We start from the raw sequence: 6,564 nt of genomic DNA, 5'->3' as shown, positions 1-6,564 counted from the left end.
AAACTTAAATTAAAACAGCATGGCTTCAGCTAAAGGCGAACATTCAAAACCTACAGTAATGGATAGTGTCGTAGCTCAAAATCCTTCGATATTTTAGTCATGGGTCATAAATTCTTATGTATATAAGAACAAAACTAAAATCATCCCCACCATATTTTCAAGCAAAACTGCAAATTATTACGACCGAGATCAGCCGTTCAAGTTTATCTTCACTTCTGATGAATTCCACTATATCTGAAAATTGTTCTAAGGTTAAAGGTTTTACTTTCTTCATTTAGCTTTCGCTGTTCTCGCAAATCATGTGATTACAAACACGTAATTTCTATTTTTGGTAAGAAAAAAATTCCCTGAAAACTAACTAGAAATCAGCAGGGGTTGTTTCCTGTCTGTTGAGAATATTTCATTGCATTATCCTTGAACTGTGCCCGTTTTTTATTATTCTGCATATGTCTTATCTTAATGGAATATTGCACGTTATTGGAGAAACATATCTGCTTAAAGATATTAATCTTTAATAACTAACAATAACTTTATTGTTAGTTAAGCAACTAACAATAACTTTCAAGCAACTACTGCTTGAAACCAGTTGTTTTCAAATTTTTTCGCAAGAGAATTCTCCTGCGTACTGATGGATAAAAAATTATGTGCATTAAGGATATACTCGTAAATTAAACCTGAATATAAAAAATAATAATAATAAGCAGTTGTAAAGAATTTTTAAAACGATGTAACATATTTTAGAGAATAAAAAGCCACAAACTATATAAACTTCATAAAATTAGGAACCAATCAAATTATCGGTTATATTTAGCTTTATTATTAGCATTTCCTTAAACTTATGTACTCCAAAATCCATGTGAGATCTGTCAGTAGGTCATGCTCCCCGGGTCGCAAAACATCAGTTAAGACAATGGAGTCGATATTTTTGTTAGTGACTGAGTTTCCTCAACATCTCTATTGCCCATTATATGTAAAGATGTCTTTCAATAGGGAATAAAATATGAGCAGTGGCTCACAACGTATCTCACACTAACTCATTTCCAACAAAAATCGCGCATTTATGCCCCACATTTTCAGCTACTTTTCTCAAGTGTTCATGCAAAGCTGTTGAGTATGCACCGCGTTCTGTACGTCAATCAATCAATACACTCTTCCTCTTCCTTGTGGAACGAGCCCAGGATATAAACCTAGGAAATAAAATACGACTGGAAGCTGAGGAATCATCAACATAAAGATTATAAAGTTATTCCAAGCTATCTTTAGCTTTGATAATCTTAACAGGGTGCAGACTCGCGCACTTACAGCACCGGTTAGTTCTATTTTAATAGCAACGAAAATCGTAATATGAAAAGTTACTTCCTGATCTATGGCTATACAGAAATAAAAGAATTGCCATCCTTATCTCTTTGTCTGTTTGAAAGTTTTCAAGAAAGATTCCTTGGAGTTTACCTACCCCTGTTCAATCGTTGTTTCAAATCATAAATGTATTTTTTTTTTTTTAATTTAAGCAATCCTGTGGTCAGACTTCTTCAGGGATCTACAAGATAAATGGACGAATGAGAATGGACTCTTTGTTAAATTTAATGTTATAAATGACAGGAAATATAATAAATTTAATATAAAACTAAATAAATAGAAAGTATAATAAATATTGGAACATTCCCCTCTCCATCCATTTATTTTGAATGAAATGTGGCCTCATACCGCTATGAAGGCAAATAGTATTCCTTAAGATGATTGTAGAATGTGATACGTGGCAAACTTTGGAGTTAGAAAGAGGTGGTTTATCAGTACGGAATATTGGTCAAAGACGCCATTAGCCACAATCAGCTGTAGACAACATAATCGACAGATGGAAATGCGAAGGTGTTATCTTAGCCAAGAAACTCACAGAAGGATCAAAGACCGCTCAGAAAAGTGTTGTAAAACCTGCAGACCAACGCCAGAATGTACAGAGGTTCAAGTTAGTACCAGTAAAGGACATAAAGAGTTCTACAATCTCTGTTTCTACGGAAAGACAGATGTGAATGCTTCTCCCATTGCTGGAGGTTTGGATCTACTACTCCCATGGTGACCCAGCCCATATTGGGAGAGTGTATCTGTACTTGGGTGAATGAATGTGAGAAGGTAGAAGACAATCACAAACGTCCATGCCTGCGTGGGATTATTCATATTCTCTAGTATATAAAGACAGATGCACTCAAGCCAAATCATAGAAGTTTCCAGAGCATAGTGTACTGGTGTAAAAAGTATTGCAACTGGCCCGTGCAGCGTTAGACAATCCTTGATGTGGAGCAACAACCCATACCACGTTTTTCCGATCTGAAAGGCGAGTGTTGCCGCAATGAATTCCCGTGGAACACCTGTAGCCCAATATATATATATATATATATATATATATATATATAGCTTGAAGCTCTTTGATCGGAAAGACCTGGGTTTATTGCCGTCCAATGACGTGAGGAACTTTATCTGGTCCCTTTCGACTAAAGGTGAGTTAGCCGGTCTCATACTGTGGTAGAGGGTTTACCCTCCTGGAAAGTCGGGTTTTTCGTTCCCCCAGAACAGACCAACCGGCCCCGTGAACAAACACACATCTATATTCATAAAAATTCCCCCCCCCCCTTCCCCAATGGCAGGCCCTGCGACAAACCCGTTGCGGTTGCCCACAGTCGCATAATCATGGCGGACCCTGCACCAAGCGGGATAAAAGCACTATAAAGAGGAAAAAGATAATAGACTACTTCGCAGAATGAATATAACATAGAATCTAAAGAATATAAGTCTCTACTCATATTCTTTTGGAGGTGGCCACTTTATAACAGTCTTCATTATCATTAAGGAACCGCTGAGCTTCATTGATTCTTCTCTGCGTTAATTCAAGACTGACTTTTCTGTGTCGTTATTATTCATTGCATATACGTGATGTTGCTGTTATCTGAACGCTTCGTTTTTACGGTGCTCACATTGAAATAGAGTACATAGAAATAACTTCCTTAAAAATGGATGATATTTCTATCCACCTATTCCTTTAAAGCGATACATTTCTGAATTCACGTGTGTTCATATCTTTAAGTAGCGGACTGTAGTTGGTGTATGGCACCACTCGGAATATGTTACGAATGCTGAGAAAACATATTCCAGATTGCTTCTCAGCTGTCGTTGCAGAGTACGCTACTACCGACAATGTCTGTAGTCATTTTTGGTTAAATCTGCGAGATCAGCTTAAATTGCGCACTTGCAGTTTAGTTTTTCTTATAAATTTTCAGATCGCATAATTTGATAATAAAAAAAGTAACAGAAATTTATGATAAAAAAATACAAAAAAAAATAAACAGAAAAATCCTGTTAGCGAGATCGATTTGAACATTCTGATAAATATATGAAATAATTGTTAAGCACAACAGTGCTTTTTTAAAACAATATCCATAACAAAATTTAGTGTGTTGATAAACCATAATGACGTAGCAAACGTACACAGCTCCACCTGGAGTTGTTTTCTCTTTTAACGTGTTTTTCCCCTTGCATCATTGTTGTTCGCAACGCTGTGAATAAACCATTTATTACATTAATGACACTAACACGCATCACTGAAAATACTCACGTTTAAGTCTATTCCTAACTCGTACGTATACAAACATTTTCCGTTCATTGTATACACTTTACTGAGAAACAGGTTTCCTTGAATAAATATTTAAATATGATCTGCACTGCGTTTATTCTAGTAGGTAATGCAATGATGGGATTATCTCAATGCCCAAATAGACAGTTAAAATAAACTACAAATTGTTGATAGAGTAGGTCAGAGAATGCGGAAGAAAAGAATCATTATAAAATGAAGTCTTAAGAATGCAATGAAGAGTGTCTACAGTCGATACACGAAGACGATCTTAGACACTTCACAAGACACAATTCCATCTTTTTAATTCCATCATATCTCGGTTAGTTGTGGGTGGATAATCAATGTTGGATTTGATCAGGCTCCGAAATCGTATGGAAAAGGCGAAAAAGAGCCAATTTGAGATTTGTAAAGAAGTACAAAGAACGGTGGTTCCATTAACTGACAGAGAATTTTTCCAGATTCAAACACCACAGACGTCTTCCCCGTAAAAACCCGAACTGGTGTAAATGTGTGTTAGCTGTGACTAATGACCTGTTTTGTTTGCTGGCGATGCATTAAACTACGTATTCTTGATCTTATCCCTTATTATTGTCGCTTTGGATATTATCTAAAACTTGACTAGGAATGCTCACTCTGCCATCTGAAAATGGCTTCCTTGCCATAAAAAGCGGACAAAAGTAATCGCTATTTTTTTGTTTGTTTTCCCGCTTCACTGGTGAAATTATTGTGTCTCCCAAACCGCTGCGAGGGAAAGTCCCACTTTCCTGTTCATGACATGCGCACAACGGTGTGTTTGTGGAGGTCAATAAACCCAGGAGCGCTGAATAAACTAGACCTACCTGGGTCTCAGTGTTATTTTCGTACTCAGCCTTATGCAACCTTAACTACTAGTTTTATAATTGTTGACTGTTCACGTTCTTTGCTGTATTTGATTATTAGAGTACCACCTAAGCAACCGTGACATCACTGATCGCCAAATAAATGATACTTTCAGGTTTCCATTGCCATTTTACTCAACTACTCCATACTTTCTCCACAGTATTTTGGACAATACTGCAGATATACTTCACTCATCGATATTGGGAAGTTGCTTCATCGTATATGAGAAATAACAAACGTTACTTTGTTTACTACCAGTTGCTGTGGAAATGAATTCGTTCAGCAACTGAGTGAATTACAGCGTCATAAAAAATTAAACATATTCGACATCGGAAGATGACCTGATTTTATTTATCGAGATGTACGTGGAAGCCTTATGAAGTCTTAAATATAATAAATAATTTACTTAAAATTCGCCATTTCAGGAATAATCATGGATTTAATCCACCTGTAACTCAGCTGGAAGAAGAAGAATACAATCTATGCAGTTTGGTTAGAAAATACAAGTTCGAATCTCGGTGATGACAGCGGAACATTTATAAGAAAAAATAAATAAATTTCGCAGCCGGAGATTACGATGGGTCCTTAAGAAAAGCCCCCCCCCCCCCCTGCAACGGAGTAATTGTGTTTAGCCTAAAGGACTGAAACGGACCTAGTGGAGGGAGTTTGCGCAAAGATAAAACGCGCATTTTAGGGCTCGCTCGAAGAACGAAACTGGAAGTAGCAATGATGTCGAGAAATACTTGTATTTTCTGATCGTTTCGTGTATTTTTATTATTTTTTTTATTAATAAAACTGTTTGTTAAAATGAATTTTTCTTCTTATTATTTTTCATTAAATGCCATTCAAACGTTTCTTTTTTTCATGACGCGTATCTGATCTCTATCCACGGTTACGAGTTCGAATCCGCCATGGGCACGGTTGTTTGTGAATGCATCTAGGCGGGAATTGCATTTCCGCTGTTCATATTTAGAAAGTTCATATCTAGTATCTACAGTATAGTTTTTTAAACAATTAATAAAATACAAACCAGTTTGGAAGAGAAGGCCGTGCGCACCTCACAAGAAGATATTAGATTAAAAATGAGACTGAAATAGACCCACAGGATCTCTATCCTTATTTAGCGTTATGATGATGATGGTTTCCGCGTGCACGGTACGAATACTATACGTTGACAAAAAAACAGAAAAAACAGAATTACCGAATCATTTCCGACCAAGGAGATTGCGAATGTGTGTGGGTGGGAGGGGCTTATTTGTCCCGTGAAAGCAGTTACACAGGATTAGTATCCCCCCCCCGCACTACCATCGAAAAATAACACCTGCCAACTATAACGTTGGATTTTCAGACTATTCGAAAATTAGCAAAAAAAAAAAAAAAATGTAAGATCGATTTTTCATCAATGCTTTAATGTTTGTATTAAGTGTGAACTTATTTTGCCATTAATTCATTCGTCAAGACTGTAATTCTTTATGGTGTAATCGTGGCTCTGCCCATTTCTCTGGTTCTCCTTACGTTAAACTAGAATTACTAAATGTATCATTTCTTTAAACTAGTGTGAATATCTATTTATATTGTACAGGGTGTGCATACATTTAGATTCACAACAGAAGAGCGTGATTACGTAACGAGATGTCCCACTTCGATTACGATTAGCCACCGTGTTTTCTACACAGACGTTACCTCATCATAAGTCTGCGCAGTGTAACAATGCGTGTAAACACGTAGCTGTAACAGAGCTTCTGATGTATTTGTGTTGGGAGAAATAGTAACTTATAATGTGTATTTGATTCTCTTTCTTGTAAGTCTACAAGAAAGCTATTTTATCCAGAAATATACTCGGTTATGAAAATGGAAATATATAAATGATTCATGTTTGGAAGATAATAAAATAAGTTTTTTTTTTTTTTTTTTTTTTTAGTAGATTCAGTTTGGATATTTTTTTTTTTTCAATATAACAAAAACCTACTGACTTTTATAGAACAGGCTGCTATTGCTGCAAGATGGGACAAAAGTTCCATCTAGAATGGAATCAAAATGGAACAAAATGAGACAAAATAAAA

Source organism: Typopeltis vanoorti, chromosome 9, assembly GCF_054136105.1.
Source record: "Typopeltis vanoorti isolate ZY-2024b chromosome 9, IOZ_Tvanoo_1.0, whole genome shotgun sequence".
Taxonomy (NCBI): domain Eukaryota; kingdom Metazoa; phylum Arthropoda; class Arachnida; order Uropygi; family Thelyphonidae; genus Typopeltis; species Typopeltis vanoorti.
The sequence above is the reverse complement of the archived record's forward strand: the minus strand, read 5'-3'. Positions refer to the sequence as shown.